Source organism: Trichomycterus rosablanca, chromosome 6 (genome assembly GCF_030014385.1).
Source record: "Trichomycterus rosablanca isolate fTriRos1 chromosome 6, fTriRos1.hap1, whole genome shotgun sequence".
NCBI lineage: Eukaryota > Metazoa > Chordata > Actinopteri > Siluriformes > Trichomycteridae > Trichomycterus > Trichomycterus rosablanca.
Genome location: NC_085993.1, coordinates 27,672,599 through 27,686,717, shown reverse-complemented (window position 1 = coordinate 27,686,717; position 14,119 = coordinate 27,672,599). Strand labels below are relative to the sequence as shown.

Sequence of the window (14,119 nt, the reverse complement as noted above, 5' to 3'; positions counted from 1 at the left end):
CTGGGCTCTGAAACACCAGTTTCTGGCACAAACAGGCTTTGAGGTCTTACAGTCCTATGTCCACTTGACCCTCTTAGGTTGATCTTTTCTTGCTAGGTTCCCCAGGACAGCGGCTCTGCTGGCAAAGTTGGGTATAAAGCTCCTGTACCAGCCTACCAAGCCTAGGGAGGATCTTACTCTTCTTTTGGTCATGGATGGTGGGCACTTTGTTAACCTGTGGCCGGATAGTACCTCTTCCTAGAATTTACCCCAGGTAGGATACTCTGGACGCTAGATGACTTTTTTTGGCATTCACCACAAGTCCTGCCTTATGAAGCCTTCTGAACACCTCCCTGAGATGTTCACATAATTCTTGCCAGGAGTTGCTATAGACCACCACATCATCTATAAGGGCAGCTGCATACTCCTCTGCCCCTTGACTTGATCTGTTAGCCGCTGGAGCGTTGTCACCGCGCCATGGAGTCCAAAGGGCATCACTGTGAACTGGTACATACTTGATGGTACCCTTAATGCAGTGAAATGTTTGCTGACTTTGCTACCGGCACCTGCCAATACCCTTTGCACAAATCCATTGTGCTGAGGTATTCTGCTTTGGTGCTGAGGTAGTCTCTTAATTAGTTCTTCTACTTTCAGCATAGGATATGGGTCAAACCCTGATACAGAATTGAGCTTGGAGAAGTTCATATAGAACCTCAGTCTGCTGTCCAGGTTTCCAACCTACTTCTTTAGTTCAGGGATGAAAAGTGCTGGGATCCTGCAAAACGTCTGCTGAATGGGTTCAGTAGACTGTAGTTGGATGTTGTGTGTCGTAAAGTCCGTTTTCCCTAGTTCTACCCTCCACAACCCCTGGGATACTTGTTCAAATAGTTCTTGTTGCTGTGTGGGTGCCAAATTTTGCATGTCCAGTGTGGGGCCACTGGCTTCTGTAATGGGGAAATACAGTTCTGACGGTTCTTCCTTATCCTTTACAGCTCGAGCCCACAGTTGGTCCACCAGCTTGTCTGTTTTCTTCAGCCATGGCATCAGAAGTTTCATATAGAAGATGTGCGTTTTCTGGCATTTTGAACTTATAGGTCACAGGTCCCATCTTTCCTAGTACTTCATATGGGCCTGGCCACTTGGCTGACGTGTTATTTACTGAACTGGGTAGACGTATGAGCACCTTCAGGCTTGGGGCTAGACTTCTCTTCCATGAGGACCACCATTTCTTCTGCTGCTGGGCTTTCTCCAGGTTGTCTTAAACTGTGGTCCTCAGTGTGTCCATCTTGTCTTTCATCTTAATTGTGTATAAGAGGATGTTCATCTGCTCCTTGGTGTTGTTTCTTTTCAAACTTCTTTTAGGATGTACGGGTGTCCCTGGACTTGTCTGTCATACAAAGCTCAAATCCTGGATTCCTGGGGTACATCTCTGTAGGTGAAGAGTAGATAGAACAACCACTACTGATCCCAATATAAGCCTGTTCCAGACACAAACTTTCAGAGCATCACTTAATTTGGGGGTGTATGGGGTGGAATTGGGTGGTCTTTATACCCCTAATCCCTAAAGGTAAAAATATTTTCCTTAATATTTTAGAGGTGTAATTTGTCCCTTGGTCAGTAAGAACTTCTTGTGCTGTCTCTCCAGCCGCTCTTGCTGCACCACTGTCTGCAGTTGCCCAAATTGGTGTTGTAACATGTGCCAGCACTGCTCTTGTCTCTGAATGCATTGTTTGAGGCCCTCTTTTCTAGCTTGCTGACATGCAGCCCTGAGTTCTCACAAACTGTGTTCAATACCATCTGCAACTTTGCCTAATTGTCCTTGAGATTCCTCAAATCCTTCTTTATCTAGTCCTCCGGAACTTTAGCTTGTTATTCTGGGAGTCTGTGGTAAGGGTGATGGTGGTTCAAAGGTGTTAATGGTGAAATAAGTAAAGGGTGACAAATGAAAGCTACACTGAGGCACTAAAGAATGTTTTAGCTGAGGATCTGAAGTGTTTAGCTATTCTACAATTTTAGCCACAGTAGCTTTTTGTTGGTCATAGCCTTCATCTTCTCTGGCATCAACAAGTCTTTGCTGCCTGAAAATTTGTCAGTAATTCATGGCTTAGACCACTGTTGATCATTACTTACCTCAGCTGCCTCTGAGCAACCTTGCTGTGACTTCAACTCATTCCTCTAGCCATAACAATTTGGCCCTTATCAAAGTCACTCATGTTTTTATGTCTGATCATACTGTATCTGCTGCATTTAACACGTCTACTACAAATAACTACCATCAGCCCAAAATTTAATATATTCCTCACCATGACATGCACATTTCTTACAAAATAGTCTTTGCCATGCACCTTTTTTGGCTGATTTGTATATTCACCTTTTATATTAAGTTCATGGTTAGGGTTGTGGTGGACAGGGTGTCACATATAAACTGTATGAACGGTGCCTAGCCACCAAGGGGTATTTTGGAGCAGCCAATACACCTTCCACATGTTTGGGGATGGCAGAAAACCAGAGAATTTAATTAGGTTTATTAAAATGATGAAATAATAAAAAAATAAAAGCATAGTGTCTTACCAGTTCATAGTTAGTGGTTGGAGCACATGCTGTGGCTACCTGCAGAAAGAATGGACAAAGGAAGAAAAAGGAAAAAGAAAAATTTTACGTTAACAAGTGCATTCAGTGTGGAAAACTAATTCAACCAATTTTACCCACTAAGGTACACTTTGGAACCCATAATGATAATGTGAGGAATATTTTTAAAAGTATTTTAAAATGTACTAGTTCGGACAGAATGTTATTTTTATTTTAGTTTTATTGAGAAAACAAACATAAAACAAGTCAAGACACTATGAACACTAGGGGGAGCTACTCTATAAACATGGATCTCTATGCTAAAGGCTAAGGCTATGTTAATGCTAAATGCTAACAATGACAAGTCCCTAAACTAGACTAAATCCTACATGCTAACATATAAGCTAAAGCTAAGCTTATGAAAACACGAGGGACCAGACATATGGGGAAACAATAACAAAGACAGAACAAGGACTACACGATGACTAAGACTAGGCTATAGCTATAACAAGGATCTCAAGGTCAATACTATGACTAAGCTATACCAAGAACCACAAGGGTAATACTATGACTAGGCTATAAGAAGAACCACAAGGGTTAAAGTAGGATTGAATAGCTTAGCCTAAAACCTAAAGCCTAAAATCATCATCATCATTGTGATATAGTCCTAGTATCCTAGTCCTAGAATCGTGTTACTATGAGTAGGCTGTAACAATATACTAGGACTGTATCATAATGTGCAGGTTTTATGTATATACACCGATCAGCCATAATTAAAACCACCTCCTTGTTTCTACACTCACTGTCTATTTTGTCAGCTCCACTTACCATATAGAAGCACTTTGTAGTTCTACAATTACTGACTGTAGTCCATCTGTTTCTCTGCATATCTCTTCATACCATATCTGCATTTGGGTCATGGCATTCTGGTGAACTGAGTAGCTGGTTTTTCATGTTTCGTACATTTACTTTTACTTGATTGCAGACAGATATTTCATGTTTTGTCTGCTCAGCTTCATTTGATCACTATGAACATTGTTATGGACTCTTATACATTCAACAGCTGCTAAAGGGTTGTCATTTTTGTTCATCTAATTATTATGGATTTTTATGAAATGTGAAAAATATAGGCATAGGCAAACTATAGACAGTTGGCTGATAGACAAAAGAAGGCCTATATAGTAATGACCATCATAATTAAAATCTGATATTTTAACATTTTTTAACAATTTATTTTATGGATAAAGATATATTTTATGTATTTACAAATCTTTTGATAATATCTGATGCCAAATCGTACATAGTATAAATCACAATTATTTTATGATTTATTTGTTACTTTTGATAAAATATTCTAAAAGATTAGTTTAAAGCAATGTAATGATAGTAATAAAAATAATAAAAATAAATTACTGAAAAAAAAATTATGAAAGTGTATTCAATATCTTTGAAAATTTCTGTACAGTATTATGTTAACGTATTACAATTTTACAATTAATTTTAAGGCTACCACTATGTTCAATATTGGCGTATTTTTAACATGCATTATCGACAGCCACAGGAAACATTTTAGACTGTTCATAATGCTCAAGTTAGCAAAAACAACAATGTGTAGTCCTTAATAATGGTAAAATTCCTTACATTATCACTTAAGAAGCAGACATGACTGTTTACAGGCCAAAGAATGAGGGTGGTGGACTGGCGTGGGAAGCTGTTGTTTTTCTACTGTCTGTTATTATGCCCTCACCACTTAAATTCACACCGTACACACTCAGCACTTTTTACATCCCAAAACGTTTAAAGTAAACAAAAAGAGACAAAGGCTAAAAAAGACCTATTCAGAGATTTTGGTCATGCACCTCTACTGATTTATGATAACACAAATAAACTAACACAACACAAAGCATGCAGGATGGCATGTTAAAGAACAGCATTTGTGATGTAAGAGTGCTTTATGGGTTTCTTTAAAATCTTCTCTAAGGAGCCCTTGACTAGGAGCCAGCTCATTTCCTTTGCAGTCTATAGGGCACATTGCTGGGCTATTTAAGTGATCTTTAAGCCTGATTTAGTGATGTTTATATGACAGTGACTTAAAAGGTCTAGTGGGTTAAATATGATCTAAATATACACTGCCTGGCCAAAAAAAAGGTCATGCACTCTAATATTTTGTTGGACCGCCTTTAGCTTTGATTATGGCACGCATTCGCTGTGGCATCATTTCCACAAGCTTCTGCAATGTCACAACATTTATTTCTGTCCAGAGTTGCATTAATTTTTCCCAAAGATCTAGTATTGATGATGAAAGATTTGGACCACTGCGCAAAGTCTTCTCCAGCACATCCCAAAAATTCTCAATGGGGTTCAGGTCTGGACTCTGTGGTGGCCAATCCATGTGTGAAAATGATGTCTCATGCTCCCTGAAGCACTCTTTCACAATTTGAGCCCGATGAATCCTAGCATTGTCATCTTGGAATATGCCCGTGCCATCAGGGAAGAAGAAATCCATTGATGGAATAACCTGGTCATTCAGTATATTCAGGTAGTCAGCTGACCTCATTCTTTGGGCGCATAACGTTGCTGAACCTAGACCTGACCAACTGCAGCAACCCCAGATCATAGCACTGCCCCCACAGGCTTGTACGGTAGGCACTAGGTATGATGGGTGCATCACTTCAGCCGCCTCTCTTCTTACCCTGATGCGCCCATCACTTTGGAACAGGGTAAATCTGGACTCATCAGACCACATGACCTTCTTCCATTGCTCCAGAGTCCAATCTTTATGCTTCCTAGCAAATTGAAGCCGTTTTTGCAGGTTAGCCTCACTGACAAATGGTTTTCTTAAGGCTACACAGCTGTTTAGTCCAAATCCCTCGAGTTCCCTTCGCATTGTGCGTGTGGAAATGCTCTACTTTCACTATTAAACATATCCCTGTGTTCTACTGTAATTTTTCTACGATTTGATTTCACCAAACGTTTAAGTGATCGCCGTTCACGATCATTCAAGATTTTTATCCGACCACATTCCTTCCTCGAAGATGATGTTTCCCCACTGTCCTTCCACTTTTTAATAATGCGTTGGAAAGTTCTTAACCCGATTTTAGTAGTTTCAGCAATCTCCTTAGATGTTTTCTCTGCTTGATGCATGCCAGTAATTTGACCCTTCTGAAACAGATTAACATCTTTTCCACGACCACAGGATGTGTCTTTCGACATGGTTGTTTAACAAGTGAGAAGCTACTCACTGCATCAGTTAGGGTTAAATAACTTGTTGCCAGCTGAAACATAATCACCCATGCAGTAATTACCCAATGGGAGGCTCTTACCTATTTGCTTAGTTAAATCCAGGTGGTGACCTTTTTTTTTGCCCAGGCAGTGTATGTTCTAACAGTGCACTTCAAAAGCTGTTCCAGTTATATGCAGCGTAACAGCTAAATGCTGCTTCACCATGTTTAGTTTGGACTCTGGGCTTGACTAGCTGACCTGAGTCCATGGATCTAAGAGATCTACTGGGTTTATATTCTGGGCCGAATCCATTCAGTGATTTATTGACTAGTAGCAGCACTTTAAACTCTATTCTGTAACTAACCAGAAGCCAGTGTAAAGATTTTAGAACTGGAGTGATGTGCTCTGTTCTCTTCGTCTTGGTTAAAACTCTAGCAGCAGCGTTCTGAATGAGCTGTAACTGTTTAATGGTCTTTTTCTATAAATACAATTAAAAAGAAAGAAGAATGGTGGGCAAAAAGAAAATGAGTGGCATACTTTTACTGAAGGACAAAGTTAAAAGGGAAAAAAAAACCATTGTGGTTACGGGGCTACTTTTGCTGTATGTTTATTTAATAGACTTGCAGTGCAGATTATCAACCAAATTCATAGTCATTTAATTGAGTCTTTTGATAATCTCTGGCCTTTGTGTGTTAGTGAAACTAAGTGGTGACACTGGGTTGACAGAGAAAGCAGGGCACATGCATATAACCATCAAACATTTTATTTAGAGCAAAATACATAATCATCATCATCCAAAAAAAGGAGGGACAAAAACCTCAAAAACACTATATACAACACATTAAACGAGGAAAATACTACATGACACACACACAAAAAACAGAGAACATGATGAAGGCATATGGGAACAAACTAGAACCCTTTTATGCATGAGATCGACAACACTCTGCCTGGAACAAAGTGACAAAAAGGGATGCTTATACACAAACTAAAGAAAAAGGAGTATACAATGAACCCCCAGCAAACCTATCCAGCAAATCAAAATACCTGCATGCTGGCAGATCAATATACTCTGCTGGTTTGTCAGGGAAGGCACCGAAAAAGTCTGAGTATCCACATGCCAACAGGTCATAAAACTCGACTGGTGGATCAAGGTATGAAGACATTGACATGTCAGTTGAGTCGACTGGCAGATGTGGGTTAGCAAAATAAAAAAAATAAAGTGCTTTCTTTTCATTAGGTATTGGGTTAAAAGCAAAATGTTTGTAAACGAACTTAAACCAGTATAAGAAATAGTGGAAAAAATAGTCCACCATATGAATCAGATGTGACTAATTAACATGATTAGCGGAAAGTGAATAGAAAAGTCAGACATAAAGAGAAAGATCACGACTGGTTGGTGAAATTCCTGGGTGGCATTAAGAGCAGGGAGCCAGTTTCTTGATCCACATGAACAGCCATACCTGTTGCTGTGTTGTGGTGTCAACTTTGCTGTGTTGCTGGGTGGTTGAGTATTCTGTGACACTGGGTTGATAGAGGAGGCAGAACACGTGCATATATTGGCAACAAAAATCCATAAACATCGTCCAAAAAATTGCAAGGGTTCAAACCGGAAAATACTTAAAAATTATAAATATAACTAATATACACAAAAATAGGAGAACACTCAAATCACACATTGGGTCTTGATAATCAAGTTGAAAGTCTTTACTGATATAAATTATGTTATTTGTTGAGAACAAAATGACTTAACAATGGTCAGTGGAAACCAAAATCATTGCAGCTTATAATGTGACTAAGCATGTGTATCAGAATCAGAATACTTTATTGATCCCAGAGGGAAGTTGCAGTTTTTTACAGTAGCACCCATTTATGTAAAAGAATAAACACTCTACTAGCTTAAAACAAAGAAAAAAGAAGAAGAAAAATTTAAAGTTAAAGTTAAAGAGTTATTTACACACAATAAAATAATTAAAATGCTTACGTTATTATTATTGCACATATGAATACTGAATATTGCACAGATAAACCATAGTGTCACACATTAAGGGAGGAATTATAGAGTTTGATGGCCACAGGTAGAAAAGACTTCCTGTGGCGCTCTGTGGTGCATTTTGGTAGGATGAGTCTTGCACTAAATGTGCTCCTGTGTCTCATCACTGTGTCATAAAGTGGGTGGGAGCCATTGTTCATAATGACCTGCAGCTTAGACAGCATCCTCCTCTCCGACACTGCCTTCAGAGAGTCCAGCTCCACACCAACAACATCACCGGCCTTGCGGATCAATTTGTTGAGTCTGTTGGCATCTGCCACCCTCAGCCTGCTTCCCCAGCATGCAACAGCATAGAGGATAGCACTCGCTACCACAGACTCATAGAAGATCTTGAGCATAGTCCGGCAGATGTTGAAGGACCTCAGGCGCCTCAAAAAATAGAGACGACTTTGACCCTTCCTGTAGAGGGCATCAGTGTTCTTAGTCCAGTCCAGTTTATTGTCAATGTGCACTCCCAGATATTTGTAATCCTCCACAATGTCCACACTGACCCCCCTGATGGACACAGGGGTCACCGGTGCCTTGTCCCTCCTCAGGTCCACCACCAGTTCCTTTGTCTTTGTCACACTGAGCTGCAGGTGGTTCAGCTCGCACCATGTGACAAAGTCCTTCACCGTTGCCCTGTAATCATCCCTTCTGATACATCCAACTATTGCAGAGTCATCAGAAAACTTCTGTAGATGACAGTTCTCTGTGCAGTAGCTGAAGTCCGTGGTGTAGAGGGTAAAGAGAAAGGGAGAGAGGACCGTTCCCTGTGGAGCTCCAATGTTGCTGATCACTCTATCCGACACACAGTGCTGCAGGCGTACATACTGTGGTCTGCCAGTTAGGTAGTCAACAATCCAGGACACGAGGGGGGCGTCTACTTGCATCACTGTCAGTTTGTAACCCAGAAGAGCAGGCCGAATGGTGTTGAATGCACTGGAGAAATAAAAAAACATGACCCTCACAGTGCTGGCTGGCTTGTCCAGGTGAGCGTAGACTCGGTTGAGCAGGTAGATAATGGCATCCTCTACTCCCAGACGGGGCTGATAGGCGAACTGGAGGGGGTCCAGAAGTGACTGGACTATGGGCCGGAGCTGATCCAGGATAAGCCTCTCCATGGTCTTCATGATGTGGGATGTCAGTGCTATTGGCCTATAATCCTTCATGTCACTAGGTCGCGGCGTCTTCGGAACAGGAACAATGCAGGACGTCTCTGGACTCTGGAGACTCAGGCTCATATTAAAAACACATGGCCCCCACAAGCCTTTATGCTTTCCCAACAATGTCTGAGCATGATCCTGATGAGACCACAGATGGTGTTCTTAAGGATTTCCTCCCAGACCTGGATCAGGGCATCAATAATTTTTTGAACAGGCTGTGGCAGTATTTGGTAAAATCAGATGCACTGATAACGCCCCAGAGGTTAGTAAATTCAGGCCTTGTGAAATGCGTTGGCAAGTCAATTGCATCAGTGCCTTCATCATCCAGGAACTGCCTACACATTCTGGTAATATGAGGCCGTAAATTGTCCTGCACTAAGAGGAACCCAAAGCCCAGCACCAGTGTAAGGTCTGACAATGGCTCTAAGGATTTTATCCCAGAAATTAACAGCAGTCAGGATACCCTTGGCAATCACATGGAGGTTTGTGCGACCCTTCAAGGATATGTATCCCCAGACCATCACTGATCCACTGCCAACCCAGTCATGCTGCATCTCCAGACTCTTGTATGTCTGTTACAGTACAGTGGTGTTAAAAAAAATAGCAGTCCAACACCATTAACTTGATAAATCAAAGTTTTTAGTAGAAATGCTATTTCTACATAGCAAAAAATTTACTTGAAAGTGTAGTAGAGTATTGAAAACAAAACAAACCCAACAATTAGGACATGCATGCCGTTCATTCTGAGTAATCGAAGCATTGATTGAAAGGGGGTTGTTCAAAATAATAGCAGTGAGGAGTTCAATTGGTGAAGTCATTCATTCTGCAGAAGAACGGGTGTCAATTTTGGCCCTTATTTAAGGTAGGAGGGTGGCAAATGTTGCACAGGTTGGTCATAGCGCATTTCACATTGTTCTGATGAACAGCGTACTGTGATTAAAAAGTTGATTTTAGAGGGAAAAAACATACAGAGAAGTGCAGCAAATGATAGGCTGCTCAGCTAAAATGATCTCAAATGCCTTAAAGTGACAACCAAAACCTGAAAGATGCAGAAGGAAGCGTGGAACTACTGTTTGAATGGATCAAAGAATAGCCAGAATGGCAAAGGTTCAGCCAATGATCACCTCCAGAAAGATCAAGGAACATCTGCAGTTACCAGTGAGTACAAAAGATGATTAAGTGAAGCCAATTTACCAGCAAGAACTCCTTGCAAAGTCCCGTTGTTAAGATAAAGACGTGTCCTGAATGGGTTCAAATTTGCCAAGGAACACATTGACTGGTCCAAAGAGAAATGGCTCAACATTTTGTGGACTGGTGAAAGCAAAATTGTTCTTTTTGGGTCAAGTGGCCATAGACAGTATGTCAGACGACCATCGAGCACTGAATTCGAGCCAAAGTTCACTGTGAAGACAGTAAAGCATGGTGGTACAAAATGATGATATGGGGATGTTTTTCATACCATGGTGTTACGTCTATTTATCACATACGAGGGATCATGGATCAGTTTAAATATATCAGAATACTTGAGGAGATCATGTTGCCCTATGTCGAAGAAGAAATGCCCTTAAAATGGGTGTTTTAACATGACAATGGCCCAAAACATCTTGGTTACAGACAAACAAGATTGAGGTAATAGAGTGACCAGCCCAATCCCCTGACTTCAATCCCATAGAGAACTTGTGTTCTGATATCTGAAACGCGTTTTTTTGAGGCAAAACCCAAAATTGCAGAAGAACTGTGGAATGTAGTCTAATCATCCTGGACTGGAATACCTGTTCAGAGGTGCCAGAAGTTGGTCGACTCCATGCAACACAGATCTCGGAAACAATTGTTATGCCACTAAATATTAGTTCAGTAATTTAAAGTAAAGTGAAACCTCAAACATTTTCAGTTTATAGATACATTTTTTGAGTTTTTAAAGAAAAATGCTGGCACTGCTATTTTTTTGAACAGCCTAATATTCATTTTTCTTAACTTTCTGTAAAGGATTAACACAAACTGGCTAAATGTTGTTAATGTTTTGATTTAGAATTAAAAGTGTAGTATTTTCAGTGCATTTGCATTTATGGAAATAAAAGTTATTATAATGATTTTGTGCTTTATTCACTTTTTTAAAATAACTGCTATTTTTTTGAACACTACTGTATATGCTCAGTATGAACCTGCTCTCATCTGTGAGGAGAACAGTGTGCCAATGGTGGACCTGCCGATTCGGGTGTTCTCTCGCAAATGCCAAATGAGCTGCATGATGCTAAGCTGTAAGCACAGATCCAAATAGAAGACGTTGGGCCCGTGTGCCACCCACATGGAGTCTATTTCTGACAGTTTGGTCAGAAACATGCACACTAGTAGGCTGCTGAAAGTTATTACTTAGGGTTTCGGCACAAAAGAGCAGATACTGGTCCTGCTGCTAGGTTGATGCCCTTCTACCGTTCTGTCCAGCTTTCCTCATGTAACGGCTTGTGTCCCGGTATCTCCTCCATGCTCTTGAGACTTGTGCTGAAGGACACAGCAAATGCATGGATCCTGGAGGTGCCATAATGAAGGAGCTGGACTACCTGTGTAACCGGAATTGGCTACAGGTACCGCCTCATGCTGCCAGTAGTGACAAGGACACTAGTAAAAAAAAAACAGTAAGAAAAAGGATGGGACAAGAGTAATTGGCTATGTATTGGCCACCTGCAAAATCATCCTCTTTTTGGGGGATGTCTTTCTGCTTAATCTCCAATGCAACAGTTTTCATTAGCTCCAAAGCAGGTAAAATTTATTTACAATTGCTTATGCTTTTTAACTAGACAGAAGGATTTCCCTAAAATTTAATTGGCTTAGTGTTATACTGTGATAATTAAGTATTTCCTTAATTTTACATGTTTAACTTTACATTTAATGGTGCACATGTGATAGTATCTGATACTCACCACATAGTATCTGGTGCGCATGTAATAGTATCTGGTGTGTAACCCTAACCCTAACCCAATACTAACCGGTGTGCACCAGCTATCATTACACGCGCACCAGATCCTATCAGATGCAAACCAGATACTATTGGATGAGCACTAGATACTATCAGGTACTCACCAAATACTATTACGTACGCACCAGATACTATGTGGTGAGCACCAGATACTATTTGGTGAGCACAAGATATCATCACATACGTACAAGATACTATGTGGTGAGTACCAGATACTATGTGGTGAGCACCAGATACTAATACATGTGCACCAAATACTATGTGGTAGACGCCAGATACTTTGTGGTGAGTACCAGATACTATGTGGTGAGCACCAGATACTATCACATGTGCACCAGATACCAATATGTCTGCACCAGATACTATGTGGTGAGCACTAGAGACTATCAGGTGCGCACCATACACTATTAGGTGTGCACCAGATATTATCAGGTGAGCAACAGATACTATTGGGTGTGCACCAGTTACTATGTGGTGAGCACCAGATACTATGGGGTGGGCACCAGATACTATGTGGTAAGCACCAGATACTATGTGGTAAGCACCAGATATCATCACGTACGTACCAGATACTTTGTGGTGAGTACAAGATACTATGTGGTGAGCACCAGATACTAATACATGCGCACCAGATACTATGTGGTAGATGCCAGATACTATGTAGTGAGTACCAGATACTATGTGATGAGCACCAGATACTAATACATGCACACCAGATACTATGTGGTAGATGCCAGATACTATGTGGTGAGCACCAGATACTATCACATGCGTACCAGATACCAATATGTGTGCATCAGATACTATGTGGTGAGCACTAGAGACTATCAGGTGCGCACCAGATACTATCAGGTACGCACCATACACTATTAGGTGTGCACCAGATATTATCAGGTGAGCAACAGATACTATCGGGTGTGCACCAAATACTTAAGGGCAGTTGTAGCCTAGTGGTTAAGATACTGGACTAGTAATCGAAAGGTCACTGGTTCAAGCCTTACCACTGCCAGGTTGCCACTGTTGGGCCCTTGAGCAAGGCCCTTAAACCTCAATTGCTTAAACAGTAGACTGTCACATTACTGTAAGTCGCTTTGGATAAAAGCGTCTGCTAAATGCTGAAAATGTAAATGTACTAATATGTGTGCACCAGTTACTATGTGGTGAGCGCCAGATACTATCGGGTGTGCACCAGATACTAATATGTGCGCACCAGATACTATGTGGTGAGCACCAGATACAGTATTATCGGGTGTGCACCAGATACTAATACGTGCGCATGAGATACTATGTAATGACCACTAGATGCTATCACATGCACACCGGATACTATCAGGTGTGCACCAGATATTACAAGCACACCAGATATTATTACACATGCACCAGATACTATGTGGTGAGTACCAGATACTATTAGGTGTGCACCAGATATTATTATGAGCACACCAGATACTATCACATGCACACCAGATACTATGTGGTGAGCACCAGATACTAACAGGTGTGCCCTAGATATTATCACATGCGCACCAGATACTACTTTCTTTGGGGCATGTTTCCCACTACTGCAGATTTGTCAGCTGCATATTACTGCTGTGAATATTTGGTTCTACCACAGCTTAGTGGTGCTCTATTGATGCAGGCTTGATTGGTAAGAGGAAGCACAATAAAATATTCCTTATGCCAGCAGCCTGATATTCCTTATGCCAGCAGCCTGATATAATGCCACATGGCAAGTGGGATTAATGGAATTATGCTAGGTATGTTCAATTCTGACCCATCAATTGCAAATCACATCAGAAATCTAGGGTCCTTAGTTTTTTGACTGACGAAAGTAAAACCAGATACAGAAGTTGGTCTTCAGTTGTTACAAGCCATCTGCGTCAAAACTATATTCCATATAACATGTGACAACAGATTTGTCAAGTAAAGCAAAGCTTAACTAGGACAGAAACATTTTCAGGTAGCCAAGAATCATTTACTCATTCACCACCAGAATAACAAAATATTTGGTTTAGTAAACAACCATATTTTACCATAATCACTTCCATGACACAGGTCTGTGCCAACAAAAAAGCAAGAAATTAATCCAGTGTACAGAAGGCAATGAAAATGCCATGTGGTAAAAGCTTAACAAGCAGGAGCTTCTCGACATACTTCGAAGAAAAACAGATTGCTTGG

At 40.8% G+C, this 14,119-nt stretch overlaps 1 protein-coding gene across 2 annotated transcripts in view; it reads right to left on the bottom strand.

Annotated features, from left to right (window-relative positions):
- Nucleotides 1–14,119, bottom strand: part of tns1a (tensin 1a) — a 116,443-nt gene that overhangs the window by 89,559 nt on the left and 12,765 nt on the right. For both annotated transcript variants that reach the window (XM_062997635.1, XM_062997636.1), the window contains exon 2: nt 2,551–2,589. The gene's annotated coding sequence lies outside the window, so the exon portion shown is untranslated. The remainder of the gene's footprint in view (nt 1–2,550; nt 2,590–14,119) is intronic.